Source organism: Pan paniscus, chromosome 12 (genome assembly GCF_029289425.2).
Source record: "Pan paniscus chromosome 12, NHGRI_mPanPan1-v2.0_pri, whole genome shotgun sequence".
Taxonomy (NCBI): domain Eukaryota; kingdom Metazoa; phylum Chordata; class Mammalia; order Primates; family Hominidae; genus Pan; species Pan paniscus.
Window position 1 is genome coordinate 57,811,797 of NC_073261.2, and position 16,166 is coordinate 57,827,962.

At 39.1% G+C, this 16,166-nt stretch overlaps 1 protein-coding gene across 5 annotated transcripts in view; it reads right to left on the reverse strand.

Annotated features, from left to right (window-relative positions):
* The window catches only part of PROKR1 (prokineticin receptor 1), a 79,815-nt gene that overhangs the window by 55,500 nt on the left and 8,149 nt on the right, over positions 1 to 16,166 (reverse strand). For 3 of the 5 annotated variants that reach the window (XM_055107881.2, XM_055107882.2, XM_055107883.2), the window contains exons 2-4: positions 15,844 to 16,050; positions 14,868 to 15,009; positions 11,364 to 11,529 (exon numbers count right to left, since the gene is read on the reverse strand). The gene's annotated coding sequence lies outside the window, so the exon portion shown is untranslated. The remainder of the gene's footprint in view (positions 1 to 11,363; positions 11,530 to 14,867; positions 15,010 to 15,843; positions 16,051 to 16,166) is intronic. The other 2 variants (XM_055107884.2, XM_063594901.1) reach the window with 2 other exon arrangements.

The window sequence follows — 16,166 nt, forward strand, 5'->3', positions numbered from 1 at the left end:
TTTTACATCCCACAACTTTGCTGAACTTATTAGTTCTAATAGTTTTTGTGGCATCTTTAGGGTTTTCTACATGTAAGATCATGTTGACAGTAAACAGAGATAATTTTACTTCTTCTTCCTTTCCAATTTTGATGCTTTTTAAAAAACTTGCCTGATTACTCCAGCTAGGACTTCCAGTACTATGTTACAGAAGTACTAAAAACAAGTATTTTTATTTTGTTCCTGTTCTTAGAGGAAAAGCTTTTGGTCTTTCACCACTGAGTATGTTAGCTGTGTGGTTTTCATTTATGACCTTTATATGTTGAGGTAGTTTTCTTCTGTTCCTATTTTGTTGAGTGTTTTGTTCATTAAAGGGTATTGAATTTTGTCAAATGCTTTTTCTGCATCAGTCTTCATCAGGGATCTTAGGCTGTAATTTTCTTTTCTTGTAGTGTCTTTGTCTGGCTTTGGTATCAAAACGAGTCTGGAAGTGGCCCCTCCTCTTCGATATATTGGAAGAGATTGAGGAGGACTGGTGTCAATTCTTCTTTAAATGTTTGGTAGAATTCACCAGTGAAGTCATCTGGTCCTGGGATTTTCTTTGTTGGCAGGTTTTTTATTACTGACTCAATCCCCTTTACTAGTTATGAATCGGTTCACAATTTCTGTTTCTTCATGATTCAGTCTTGGTAGGCTGTGTGCTTCTAGGAAATTATTCATTTCTTCTAGGTTACCAAATTTGTTAATGTACAAGTGTTTACAGTATTATCTTATAATCCTTATTGTTGTAAAATTGGCTGTAATGGCTCCTGTTTTATTTTTTATTTTAGTTGGGTCTTCTCTCGTTTTTTCTTAGTTAAGCTGAAGTTTTGTCCTTCGCTATTCATTTCTAATTTCATTCCATTGTAATTGGAAAAGATACTTTGTATGATTTAAATTTTCTTAAATTTGTTAAGACTTATTTTGTGGACTAACATGGTCTGTTGTGGAGAATGCGCACCTGAGAAAAATGTGTATCTTATTCCTGTGGGTTGATGGTCTATATATGTCTGTCAGTACCAATAGGTCTATAGTGTTGTTCATGTCCTTTAGTTTGCTTATTGATCTTTTATAAGCTGTTCTCTCCATTACTGAAATTGAGGTATTGAAGTTTCCTATTATTGTAGATCTATTTCTCCTTTCAATTCTTTCAGTGTTTATTTTGTATACTTAGGAGCTCTGATGTTGGTGCATATATAATTGTTATATCCTCTTGGTAAATTGATCTTTTTATCATTAACAATGTTCTTTTTCTCTCTTGTAACAGTCTTTGACGTAAAGTCTATTCTGTGTGATAGTAGTAGTATGCTATTCCATCACTTTTGGTTACAATTTGCAAGGAATATTTTTTCCGTGTGTTTAATTTCAACCTATGCATGTCCTTAAATCTAAAGTGAGTCTTTTTTGTCTCTAAAGTGAGAGAGCATATAGTAGAATCATGGTTTGTTATTCATTCAGCCAACCTATGTATTTTGGTTGGAGAGTTTAACCACTTACATTTAATATAATTATGGACAGGGAAGAATTTACTACTGCTATTTTGTTAATTGTTTTCTGTATGTCTTATGGCTTTTTGGTTCCTGAGAAAAGAATTTTCTGATGGAGCTCCTACTTATAATTAGATAATTGTATACCCTGTGCTGGAATGAAATGAAATTGAATGGGCCTATGATTTATATATATATATATATATTTTTTTTTTTAATTATACTTTAAGTTCTAGGGTACATGTGCACAATGTGCAGGTTTGTTACATATGTATACATGTGCTATGTTGGTGTGCTGCACCCATTAACTCGTCATTTACATTAGGTATATCTCCTAATGCTATCCCTCCCCACTCCCCCAACCCTACAACAGGTCCCAGTGTGTGATGTTCCCCTTCCTGCATCCAAGTATTCTCACTGTTCAATTCCCACCTATGAGTGAGAACATGTGGTGTTTGGTTTTTTGTCCTTGCGATAGTTTGCTGAGAATGATGGTTTCCAGCTTCATCCATGTCCCTACAAAGGACATGAACTCATGCCTTTTTATGTCTGCATACTATTCCATGGTGTATATGTGCCACATTTTCTTAATCCAGTCTATCATTGTTGGACATTTGGGTTAGTTCCAAGTCTTTGCTATTGTGAGTAGTGCTGCAATAAACATACATGTGCATGTGTGTTTATAGCAGCATGAGTTATATTCCTTTGGGTATATACCTAGTAATGGGATGGCTGGGTCAAATGGTATTTCTAGTTCTAGATCCCTGAGGAATCGCCACACTGTCTTCCACAACGGTTGAACTAGTTTATAGTCCCACCAACAGTGTAAAAGTGTTCCTGTTTCTCCACATCCTCTCCAGCATCTGTTGTTTCCTGACTTTTTAATGATCACCATTCTAACTGGTGTGAGATGATATCTCATTGTGGTGTTGATTTGCATTTCTCTGATGGCCAGTGATGATGAGCATTTTTTCATGTGTCTGTTGGCTGCATAAATGTCTTCTTTTGAGAAGTGTCTGTTCATATCCTTTGCCCACTTTTTGATGGGGTTGCTTTTTCGTGTAAATTTCTTTGAGTTCTTTGTAGATTCTGGATATTAGCCCTTTGTCAGATGAGTAGATTGCAAAAATTTTCTCCCATTCTGTAGGTTGCCTGTTCACTCTGATGGTTGTTTCTTTTGCTGTGCAGAAGCCCTTTAGTTTAATTAGATCCTATTTGTCAATTTTGGCTTTCATTGCCATTGCTTTTGGTGTTTTAGTCATGAAGTTCTTGCCCATGCCTATGTCCTGAATGGTATTGCCTAGGTCTTCTTCTAGGGTTTTTATGGTTTTAGGTCTAACATTTAAGTCTTTAATCCATCTTGAATTTATTTTTGTATAAGGTGTAAGGAAGGGATCCAGTTTTTCCCAGCACCATTTGTTAAACAGGGAATCCTTTCCCCATTTCTTGTTTTTGTCAGGTTTGTCAAAGATCAGATAGTTGTAGATGTGTGGTATTATTTCTGAGGGCTCTGTTCTGTTCCATTGGTCTATATCTGTGTTTTGGTAAGAGTACCATGCTGTTTTGGTTACTGTAGCCTTGTAGTATAGTTTGAAGTCGGGTAGTGTGATGCCTCCAGCTTTGTTCTTTTGGCTTAGGATTGACTTGGCAATGCAGGCTCTTTGTTGGTTCCATATGAACTTTAAAGTTGTTTTTTCCAATTCTGTGAAGAAAGTCATTGGTAGCTTGATGGGGATGGCATTGAATCTACAAATTACCTTGGGCAGTATGGCCATTTTCACGATATTGATTCTTCCTATCCATGAGCATGGAATGTTCTTCCATTTGTTTGTGTCCTCTTTTATTTTGTTGTGAAGTGGTTTGTAGTTCTCCTTGAAGAGGTCCTTCACATCCCTTGTAAGTTGGATTCCTAGGTATTTTATTCTCTTTGAAGCAATTGTGAATGGGAGTTCACTCATTATTTGGCTCTCTGTTTGTCTGTTATTTGTATATAAAAATGCTTGTGATTCTTGCACATTGATCTTGTATCCTGAGACTTTGCTGAAGTTGCTTATCAGCTTAAGGAGATTTTGGGTTGAGACAATGGGGTTTTCTAGATATAGAATCATGTCATCTGCAAACAGGGAAAATTTGACTTCCTCTTTTCCTAATTGAATACCCTTTATTTCTTTCTCCTGCCTGATTGCCCTGGCCAGAACTTCCAACACTATGTTGAATAGGAGTGGTGAGAGAGGGCATCCCTGTCTTGTGTCAGTTTTCAAAGGGAATGCTTCCAGTTTTTGCCCATTCAGTATGATATTGGCTGTGGGTTTGTTATAAATAGCTCTTATTATTTTTAGATACATGCCATCAATACCTATTTTATTGAGAGTTTTTAGCATGAAGGGCTGTTGAATTTTGTCAAAATTCAACATCTTTTCTGCATCTATTGAGATAATCATGTGGTTTTTGTCTTTGGTTCTGTTTATATGCTGGATTATGTTTATTGATTTGTGTATGTTGAACCAGCCTTGCATCCCAGGGCTGAAGCCCACTTGATCATGGTGGATAAGCTTCTGGATGTGCTACTGGATTCGATTTGCCAGTATTTTATTGAGAATTTTTCCATCGATATTCATCAGGGATATTGGTCTAAAATTCTCTTTTTTGTTGTGTCTCTGCCAGGCTTTGGTATCAGGATGATGCTGGCCTCATAAAACGAGTTAGGGAGGATTCCCTCTTTTTCTATTGATTGGAATAGTTTCAGAAGGAATGGTACCAGCTCCACCTTATACCTCTGGTAGAATTTGGCTGTGAATCCATCTCGTCCTGGACTTTTTTGGTTGGTAAGCTATTAATTATTGCCTCAATTTCAGAGCCTATTATTGGTCTATTCAGGATTCAACTTCTTCCTGGTTTAGTCTTGGGAGGGTGTGTGTGTCAAGGAACTTATCCATTTCTTCTAGATTTTCCAGTTTATTTGCGTAGAGGTGTTTATAGTATTCCCTGATGGTAGTTTGTATTTCTGTGGGATCAGTGGTGATATCCCCTTTATCATTTTTTATTGTGTCTATTTGATTCTTCTCTCTTTTCTTCTTTATTAGTCTTGCTAGTGGTCTATCAATTTTGTTGATCTTTTCAAAAAATCAGCTCCTGGATTCACTGATTTTTTGAAGGGTTTTTTTGTGTCTCTATCTCCTTCAGTTCTTCTCTGATCTTAGTTATTTCTTGCCTTCTGCTAGCTTTTGAATGTGTTTGCTCTTGCTTCTCTAGTTCTTTTAATTGTGATGTTAGGGTGTCAATTTTAGATCTTTCCTGCTTCCTCTTGTGGACATTTAGTGCTATAAATTTCCCTCTAAGCACTGCTTTAAATGTGTCCCAGAGATTCTGGCATGTTGTGTCTTTGTTCTCGTTGGTTTCAAAGAACATCTTTATTTCTGCCTTCATTTCGTTATGTACCCAGTAGTCATTCAGGAGCAGGTTGTTCAGTTTCCATGTAGTTGAGCGGTTTTGAGTGAGTTTTTTAATCCTGAGTTCTAGTTTGATTGCACTGTGGTCAGAGAGACAGTTTGTTATAATTTCTGTTCTTTTACATTTGCTGAGGAGTGCTTTACTTCCAACTATGTGGTCAATTTTGGAATAAGTGAGGTGTGGTCTTGAGAAGAATGTATGTTCTGTTGATTTGGGGTGGAGAGTTCTGTAGATGTCTATTAGGTCCGCTTGGTGCAGAGCTGAGTTTAATTCCTAGATATCCTTGTTAACTTTCTGTCTCGTTGATCTGTCTAATGTTGACAGTGGGATGTTAAAGTCTCCCATTATTATTGTGTGGGAGTCTAAGTCTCTTTGTAGGTCTCTAAGGACTTGCTTTATGAATCTGGGTGCTCCTGTATTGGGTGCATATATATTTAGGATAGTTAGGCCTTCTTGTTGAATTGACCCCTTTACCATTATGTAATGGCCTTCTTTGTCTCTTTTGATCTTTGTTGGTTTAAAGTCTGTTTTATTAGAGACTAGGATTGCAACCCCTGCCTTTTTTTGTTTTCCATTCGCTCGGTAGATCTTCCTCCATCCCTTTATTTTGAGCCGAATAGGCCTATGATTTTTATAACATCTGAAACTCTGCTAAAAGACTCCAAAAGCTTATACAGATAACTTATATTTGATGTGTCTGTTATGTAAAAACATTTCTTAAGAAAAAATATTCTGAATACAGGTAAAAGACAGTACCTCTGAAAATGTTGGGGTTGACATATTGTTTCATTTCAATATAAAACAAAATAGATTTGGGAATAGCCTCCATTTAGAATAATTTTCTTTAAGCTTACTGGGTACTTCAATATCTATACTGAGAGTATTTTCTCCATTAACGATATTATGTTCTGCAGAGAAGAAACAAATGAAGGCATAAACAATTTCAAATTCATTAACCATAAATGACAACTGTGAACAAGACTTCAGATAATTTTATGAAAAAATTAAAAATTAGATCATATTTTTAAAAATACATTCTTTAGTAAAATACTACTGTCACAGAATTAGAGACAAATATGGTTAAGAAACTGATCCAAGTACAAGAATATGTATGAAGAATAAATATTCTGCTTGTATTTTTTTTTAAATTTAAAAACATAATGAAATTTTAAATTTGGGCTAATTATAGACACAGATGTATTTATATTTTTAAAAGGATTTCATTTTTGAAAAATGATTTGAATAAAACTATTTTGCAGGTCTGCTAATACAACAAAAAAATTTGTTGTTTAATAAATAAGTATTTTAAAAGTATTTTAAAAGCATTTTAAAAGATTTTAGTGTTCTCTTTCATTTTCAGAAGTGTTCCAATGTGGTGTTGAATTATAGTCACCCTCACTGTACATAACATATCTGGACATCCCTAAACATAGGCTAAACATAGGCTCATCCTTACTTGTCCTTAGACTCAGAAATTTCATTTAAAGATGAGGCTGCCTCCCATAGGCAGCTGTATTCTTGAAGGCTACACCCTCCACTAACATGGGAGGACTGGAGAAAATCCAAGCTAGGTACCAACCAGACAAAGAAAGAACCCCAGCATGTTCTGCAATAGCCAAACTGATCCTGATAAGGAAGGGAAATTTTCTCCCAAGCAATTGATTCTCTTTGAAAGATTTGAGAAAAGGGTGCTGGGATTTCAAAGAAGAGGGCAACCTGCAGAGCCCACAAAGTAAGGGAAAGAAAGGTCACAAAGAGGACTTTGGATACACAAGAAAATAACAGCTGCATTACTCACAGTAGCAAAGACATGGAATCAACCCAAATGCCCATCAATGATAGACTGGATAAAGAAAATGTGGTATATATACACCACGGAATACTATGCAGCCATAAAAAAGAATGAGATCATGTTCTTTGCAGGGACATGGATGGAGCTGGAAGCTGTTATCCTCAGCAAACTAATGCAGGAACAGAAACCAAACACCACATGTTCTCACTTATAAGTAGGAGCTGAATGATGAGAACACATGGACACATGGGGTGGGTGGGGAACGACACAGGCTGAGGCCTGTCAAGAGGGAGAGCATCAGGAAGAACAGCTAATGGATGCTGGGCTTAATACCTAGGTGATGGGTTGATCTGTGCAGCAAACCACCATGGCACACGTTTACCTATGTAACAAACCTGCATATCCCGCACATGTACCCTGGAACTGAAAATAGAAGTTGATAAATAAAAATAAATAAATGCTGATAACTTGGAAAAAAAGAGAAAAAGAAAATAACAGCTGCAGTTACATGTATCTAGTGCCACCACACCATGTGCTAAGCACTTGATGGACACATTACATACATATTTTCTCCTCATCCTTTCAACACTTCTACAAGATGGGTGTGTTATCCCCATTTTCCAGATAAAAATCTGAAGCTCACCCAGGTCTGGGAGCTCTTTGCTGCTACACCACCCTGTCTGCCCCAGTAGAGGGCGATGGAGAGCATATACAAAAACAAAAAGAAAACAAAACAAAAAGCACGTAAGTAAAGAAAGGCAAGTAAATCAAGGTTACAACTGGAGAAAACGATTTGTTCTTATAAGCAAGAATGACTAAAGAACTTAACAGACTATGAAAAACCTAGATGTTCAAAATAAATTGGCTTTGGATACACTTGAGAACAGTGGGCTGCCACAGCCCTTATTAAGTCTACCAGAAACAAAAATGCCCTCTTTTGGGTGAAACATGCGCAGGGAGCCAAAGCTGGATATTAATTACCGCGTGACTTCAACTACCAGCCACCCTCTAGAAGTCCGCTGTGAAGTGGAATGTAAAATAACACAGGTAATCACAGACACAGGTTGCTGGAAATGATGCAAACACATTATTCTCCCCAAATTAAAACACTCTACTCATGTCCAGAGCTTGAAAATTTCTTTCCCAGTAAAGGTCAAGAAAAGCAAACATTGCTTGAATTTAATTATTAAGCCAGCTGTCAGTCACTGGCAGTGACACAAGCAGGAAGACATTTCAAGGCAGGAAATCAGCTGCAGTTAGCATGACAGGGTCCTTGCATCTTTAATCAGGAACTCCTCTGTCAGAATATTTTATTTATCACTGAAAGAATAATGCCAAGTTGGCATCTATTTTATTCCCTTACTGTATCTTTTTTCTTTTTTAAATACAAATCTAGCAAACAAGACCTTAGTTTACTAAGATTCGATGGATTTCAGTAGGGCTGATAACTGTATTAATTTGCATTAACTGTCCACATTCTAAAGTAGTGCCCTGAAGCAAGATCGAAACATGAGATACCAATGGCAATTCATTTTGCTTATAAGTTTAGGCATGAGAGTGACTGGTCCAGACAGAAGAACTGGTTCTATCCCCTGAATCCGCCACTACCAACTAGCAGCGGCTTCAAAAATTACAGGGGTGTGTGGGTAGAAACCAAGATTGGTAGATGGGAAGGAAGGGAGTACTTGGATTGATACAGAGTGAATGAGGAAGAGGCCTCAAACACCTGCCATTGCCTCTAGAACAACCACTGCAACTAATTTTTCCTCTGTAACTTTGGTGAATTCACATAAACTCTTGAATCTTTAATTTACCAGTTGTGAAACAGGAATAGGATACTCAAAAAGGAAGTTACTAGTAATGGTCTGAAGGTGGTGGTGGCTATGAGTGGTTATGAGTGATTTTTATATTGTTCTTTCTGCTTGTCTGTTTTCTCTGGTTTTTCCAAAATAGAATTTAAAGCATGTTATAAAATTTAAATATTCTATGATTTTTATACATCAAAGTTTCCTTAAGATTGAGTTAAGGACTAGCTACTGATGAATTTTTTGATGAAAAATCCATGTTTACACATGGGTTTATAATAGAGGAAGGAATTCATCATTGACTCAAATTATAGTCAACATTCGTCTATGGTCTACACTGCTTCTCAATGAGTTCTAAAGCTTCTTCCAGCAGGAAAATTAAATGATTATGATATCTTTACTACTTTCTTCCAATACATATTTTCCAGTGACCATGATGGTACAGAAATACCATAAGGGCTTAATGTCTGACACGGGGTTAATGAGCAATATAGAAAAGTTCATCAATTCAGGAAACTACCTAAAGGTCATGATTAATTACATTTTCAATAGCCTTTAATTTTTTTCAGGATAACGATGGTCATAAAGAAAAAATGATTTTTAAATTATATTGAATTAAATTAAAATGATAGAACTAAAAACGGAAAACAAAGATGCAAATGTATACTTAATACCAAAGAAAGTCTTATTTTTAAGTTTCTATCTCTCCTTTAGACACATATCAGCATATGTAATGACACATTTCATTAACATGCATGTACAATCTTCATCATTTCCACTTGGAGTTCTTTTTAAGCTTTTTAATAATTTGAGTGCTATTAATGGTTATGATAGAAATGTTTATGCTTCCCATGTATGGATTTATTATTCAGCTGACATGGGCTTGGATTTTGTTGGCTATAGTGTAACTCACTCTCTCTTCTAGAATATTCATTTTCTCAAAGTCACAAGATATACATTTAGTTTAGCAGAACAAATATTTACAGATAATCAGACATGTATATAGCACTGGGCTAGGTATTATGTGAGAAAAAGAGAACACAGCCCATTCCCTCAAGAAAGTAGACCATCGGTGACACTTCTAACATGACCACTTCTTCCCTATTGAGACAGAGCTGTCAGCTAGAAGTTAGGGAGCCCTGAAGAGCTCTAGATGTCCTTGGTAATACTTCCTCTTCCCTGCCTTCAGGATGCCACAAGCCTTGGCTGCCCACGGACAAATCCAGGTTGGAAGCTGCAATGAGAGCTCAGTACCCTGTATCACAACTTATCCCAACATGCTGTCACCCCTGTTTGCTTCAGTCACCACCAGAATCCAAGATGTCAGTTCACTTATTCCTCATCTATTATCTTACACCTGTGTGTTCAACAGGTATACAAATATGACTCAGTTTCTCACTCCTTCACAACCCTAAACTCTTGCCCTTTGTAACTCACAGCCTGTCATTTGCAAAATCCCCTAAATGCTCACCTCTTCTCTGAACATTCCCATGATCTAGCCCTACACAATCTGGCTCCTGCCTACTTCTACCAGAGGAAGCCCTCTCCCACCCCTCCTCTCCACCTTGATCCTTCTACCATAAGCACTCTAGTTTTCCTGCTGTTTCTGGAACTCCCCAGGCTCCTTCCTGCCCGTGGCCTTTGTACTTGTCAGCTCCGTTTGGTATACTCTCTTCCTACACCTTCTCCTGGCCACTGCCTTGTTCACTCAGGTCTGTATTCACATATCACTCCTCAGGGAGGCCTTTCCTGACCACGGATCTAAAACAGCCACCACCCCTCACACCTATCGCAAGCTCCCACCCCACCATTCTCTATGCTTTTCCCCTGCTTTATTTCTATAGCACTTATTACACCTATCGTAGTCTCTATTTTGTTGGTGTATTTCCTGTTATCTCGTTATACTATAAACTCCATTTGGGAAAGAATGTTGTCTCATTCATCTCTGCATCTTCTATGCCAAGAACAATGTCTGTGGCAGTTCCAGCTGCTCAACAAGTATGTGTTGAATGAATGAGTGAATGAGTATTTCAGAATTTTCAGAATGCCCCGGAAAAAAATTCAAGGTTATATAAGTTTTAGAAACAGTAGATATATAAACCCAGTTTTAAAGACTCACAGGACACATTTGCTTATGCAAGGCTATGTCAAGTCTCAAAGCAACAAACCCATTTAATTCCGCATTTCAAAATTAATTTCATCATGGTACCCTTTTTAAGCCTCACCTATAAATATCTATAGAATCAGAATTCCATTTGGGAAAGATTGCTGTTGGCAACTGAAATCTGTTGAGGATACTTTAGAGGAGAATGACATCTCTTGACCTCTGGACAATCCCCTACTTCCTTCCCTTTCTTCCATCTCCAATTTCCTAATTTCTTTTATAGGCCAGAACAGAACCCACTCTCAGGAGTCTGGGCACTGGGAATCTGGGGCTCACTTAAGAGAAAGTCTCTCTGTTGGTGGACACTCAAGAGACTCTGTTACCCAAAGAGCTACACTGAGGTGAGCAATGTGTCACCCAAGCTTATCTCACATGGGTGACAGGAACCTCCAGTACAGCAGTATCCAGCCTTGCCCCAGTTCCAGCCTCCTCCAACATAAAACTCCCTTCCTCATGGTAAGATATGAGGGTTGGAGGCCATTGTTAGGAGAGTGAGGGTAAATCCCCTTGCCTCTTCAACTTGCTACTTTTTACCATTTTTACATGTATCCTGGGAGTTAGGTTTAAAGGCTTAATTAGATTCAGGTTAACATTTTTGGCAAGGGTGGAGTCAGCTCCTTCTTTGGGCGAACTCTGATGGAAGTTACCTGTGATCTGCCCCTCGGTGGGACCTGGCTGCACTCTCTTTTCCACGTCATCTCCATTGAGTATCAGGTCTGACTTGGGCTCAGAAGCTGAGTCTGGTGGCCTCATGTATTCATTGACTGTTACATATAAACTGAAGTTCACAGCATTCTCTGTCTCCTTGGTATGCTGTAGGCATGGGCTACAGTTAATTTTATTTTCTCTTTACCAATTAAAACGATGCTTTCCCCAAATAAAGCATATTATTATTTTAAAATTTATGGACCCTGTGAATTTTACAACTGACTTTCCCCCTTGTTTGGGAAGACTGAGAGCTGGATTTGCTCCTCTATAAACCAGTATATGAGCTATGCTTTTCTGTACATTCTTGTGAATTAACTTCATCCCTGGCTTAAGCTTTCTATTCTGCTTTTGTGTTCAATTCTCCATCTATTTCTTTTTCATCTTGTGTATTTCTGTAAGCTGCCTTGGTTCCTTAATGGAATGAGGCAGGAATGTAAATCCACAGAGCAGCAGAGTGTTTGTAGGCATAGGAAGATGCCGGCATGTGTTGACATACTTATTTGCCTATCTTGCAAAGTTTAATCATCAGAACTGAAGGTCATGAAGCACTGCACCATACTGGGTAATGACATGGCATTTCCATTGGCATTTAATGGTAAATTGCATTGCCTTTCACAGTACTAAAACTGTTGTTGTAGAAGAAAGAAATACTTTGGATTCTGGAAATTAAAGCAAATGGGAGAAATAATGTAAACCACCTTATCTATTGGAGGCCAAAGTTTCGAGCTTGTATTCTGGCTGGAACTCTCAGCCTAGTGCTACCCAAACCCATCCGACTTCCAGTCCTCAATTTGCTCTTCCTGAGAGGGAAGGTGGAATTCTTTAAGAATTGTGATCTTTCCCTGAACGTGTTTTAAAATTGAGGACGATGGAAAAGAAAAAATAAAATGAGTATCAGACACTTTGCAATTAGCTATTTAAGAGAAATACATCTTAAGTAAGGAGGAGCTAACGGAGTCTTTTGTAGCCCACACAGCTCTGAGCTGACTCCCACGTTCAGCTCCAGGTATTATCAGGCTGTCGACAGATCAAGAAAGAAGACATGAGAAGAGCTGGCCCCTGCGTATAGAGAACACTAGCCTTGTCTTCCATGCTCATTTGTCTCATCTGCTTGAGAACTTCATTTCTGCCTGTCTTTGGGCTGTTTACCCCACAAAAGCCCAACTTTGCTATTCTGAGTCTTGGATCCTTGCCCAAGAGATTAGTTAATGCATTTGTGTACATGGCAGTGTTGAAAAACAATAGTTGCCAGGCAGCAGAAAGACAACCAACCATCCTCCCACAAACATGACTTTAGATCTTGGTTTGAACAAATCAAGTAGTGTGATGTGGAACAAATTCATACACTAGAAGGAAGTTCCTGGATGGCCTGGATTTCTGTCACCCCAGTGCCTGGAGCAGAGCTTGGCACTAAGTGGGAGCTCAGTAAGTATTTATTTGTTGAACAAATGAGAGGATGCTAGGAGTTACATTGGCCAGTACAACTTCGTAGCATTGGTGTTTAATGGTCACAGATCACAAAGGCACAGATCATGTCCTGTGCTGAAAATGAGTTAACAAATTCAAACAGGCTGGAGCTGAGCTGTCCCCTATTGCCCAGAGCTCCCAAATACCAATTGTTTGCTTTCCTTCCTTTGCAGCATTGGGAGCCATTCAGTGACTTAGAAGACGATGTTAGAGTGTGAGAGGTCACACAAAGATATGAGGCTCCTGAGTGTTCAGCTGACAGCCCCACCCCACTGACCAGGACAAAGGTTGCCCCTCTCTGCTTCTACTGCCTGTTCTTTTTTTTTTTTTTTTGAATCGGGGTCTTGCTCTGTTGCTCAAGATGGAGTGAAGCAGCACAATCTTCTCTGCTCATGGCAACTTCCATCTCTTGGGTTCAAGTGATCCTCCTGTCTCAGCTTCCCAAATAGCTGGGATTAAAGCGGGCACCACCACACCCAGCTAACTTTCGTATTTTTAGTAGAGACGGGATTTCGCCATGTTGGTGAACAAGCTGGTCTTGAACTCCTGACCTCAAGTGATCCACCTGCCTCAGCCTCCCAAAATGCTGGAATTACAGGTGTAAGCCGCTGCACCCAGCCTGCTTCTACCCCATGTTCTGAGAGTTCTGCCTGTGGCTTCTCCTCTGCAAAGTTACCTCCAACCTTGTCTTCAGCCCTGTTTCTCCTGATGGAGCCAGTGTAGGAAGTGGTGGGCAGGCAGTGCGTCCTGCCTCCAGTCCCTGGGAAGGTCCCAGGCCGCTCTGCCTCTTCTGTCCCTCTCATGCTGTAGGAGCTGCCAAGGACAACCTTGAGGAAAGGCAAAGGCACTCCTCAGCCTGCCAGGCGGTGTGACCTGTGTGGCCCTTGCTCTGCTTCCCAGCTTTGGTGGTGTTATTTCTTTACCTATAATGTGTGTTAAACCTAAAACTCCATTCCCAGCTGCTGCAGTTTAAAGCTATACTTAACTCTCTAATAATAAGCTAATATATGTTGGTGCAACACTTTGCACTCTGTGGTCCAAAGATCTGAAGAACATTTTTTTATTCCCCCCGAAAATGTGAAGAACATTTTTTTTAGTCAGGATGCATTTACATAGCACCTGTGTAACAAAATAAGACTCATTACTTGGCAAAATGCCAGAATTTCATGTTACAGCGTTGTCAAACTTTTAAAAGACAAACATTAACTTTGCAACATTTCTATGTCAGCCTGACTCCTTAATTACTAACTTTTGGAGAAAGGAAAAGAAAGATCATAACAAGCAATGACCAAAATTTGCTTAATTGACAACCATAGTGTTCATTACATAGCTTAATCTTAATTTAAACTCTAGTGTAATAACTAAAAGTTGGTTTGTTTCTCCTTATGCTGTATGTAACAGACAGGACTGACTAGCTAAAGGAAAATATGAAGAGCTGCTGGGGTCGTTTGATGAAAGGAAGAGTTGACCAGCCAGAGAACCAGACAGCTCTGAGGCCTCAGCAATGGAGGCTTGGGGACCTGCTCTCCAGAGTGCTGTGGTAGAGAGCGCCTCTGATACGAGGCGCTCCTTGTCCCTGTCCTTATCTACTCAAAAAAAAAAAAAAAAACCCTAGAAAAAGCACCCGACTGGCCCTGCTAGCGTAAGGGGTCACCCCAAACCAGTTGCTGAGGTCAGAAGGGTAAGGTCATGTGCCTGGGCCGTGGCCCCTGGAGGCTCTCTTCTGTGCGCCGGCACTGTCCCCAGAGAAGGAATCAGCCAGTGAGGCAGCTCCCCAGGGTCTCCACCAAGGGAAGCACAAATGTTCTTCTTTAAAATGAACCAAGTAGGTGGGGTGCGATGGCTCATGCCTGTAATCCCAGTACTTTGGGAGGCCAAGGGGGCAGGATCCCTTAATCCCAGGAGTTTGAGACCAGTCTAGGCAACACAGGGAAACCCCATGTCTACAAAAAAAAAAATTTTTTTTTTTTAATTACCTGGACATGGTGGTGCATGCCTGTAGTCCCAGCTGCTTGGGAAGCTGAGGCGGGAGGATTGCTTGAGCCCAGGAATTTGAGACTGCAGTCAATGGTGATTGTACCATTGCACTCTGGCTTAGGTGACAGAGCCAGACCCTGTCTTAAAAAATAATAATAATTAAATTAAATTAAAAAGAACAAAATGAACCAATGGTGGCTCCTGTTGGTGTAATGTCATGTTGAGAGATGCAGGGAATGTCATTAACTCAACACTGTCACTCCAACAGGCTTGATCTCACTATTTTGTTAACACTTCTAAGGTGAAGTGCTAATGACTTTTATTGGTTTAGGAGGACAATAGTCAGTGTGCTAGTTTGAAAGAAAAGTTTGGGGAAAACAAACATGTATCCTTCCTTAGGGAATATCTACATAAACATCCAGACTGCTAATTCCAGATAGCTGTTTATTTCACAGGCCAGTAAGCCTGCTAAGTCAAAAAACGGACATCTCCTTAGCAGAAGGCATGTGTTAATATTTAGGTATGGATGACTAATGCCATTTTGAGATGTCAACCATTAATTAAAAATAACAAGTGCTATATCTAAGAATAAAATAACAGGCAGATTGATCTGTGGCTATTAATTAGACCTAGCAAGCAACATGATTTTATCTTCTGTCAGTTAGCTCTTACTAATCAACATTGTCAAAGGAAAGTGACTTTTATCAGCATGGAATTAAGGGTGCTGGGCACACAGTTTGCTTAATCTCAGTTTTGGAACAACAAATTTCTCTTTCAAAATAAAAGAGATGAATTACAATGATATACTTTCCTTAAGCTAGCACTAACACAATTAGGAAGATTCTGGACCTCCCACTTAAGCACTGAGGTAAGGGGGGCAGAGGTTGTCTGGAGTCCTAATTAGCTCAAGTTCTTCAACCCACATTTCTTATCCAGTGATGAGAACCATGAGGAGAAAGCCTCCTGGCTTCTTACCTTTTGGTGCTCTACTAACAGAAGAGGAACAATCCTGAGTGTTCACCTGCTGACCTAATGATGCCAACAGTGAAGAGTCCAAGCACCAAGATATCAAGGAGAACTGAATCATGCAATGTTTATGGTGAATGCTGAATATCACAGAATGTCAGGAGTTGTCCAGAAGAGGGTGAGAAGATGAAGAGTGAAGATGCGGGAAATTATTTGCTGAAAAAAAGTTTGATATAATTCATTTGTAATTCCCAATGTTTGGTACTATCCTACGAGTAGAAACGTGAATACTTTCCATTTCCTCTGTGGCTATTAATCTGTTCACCCTTTTT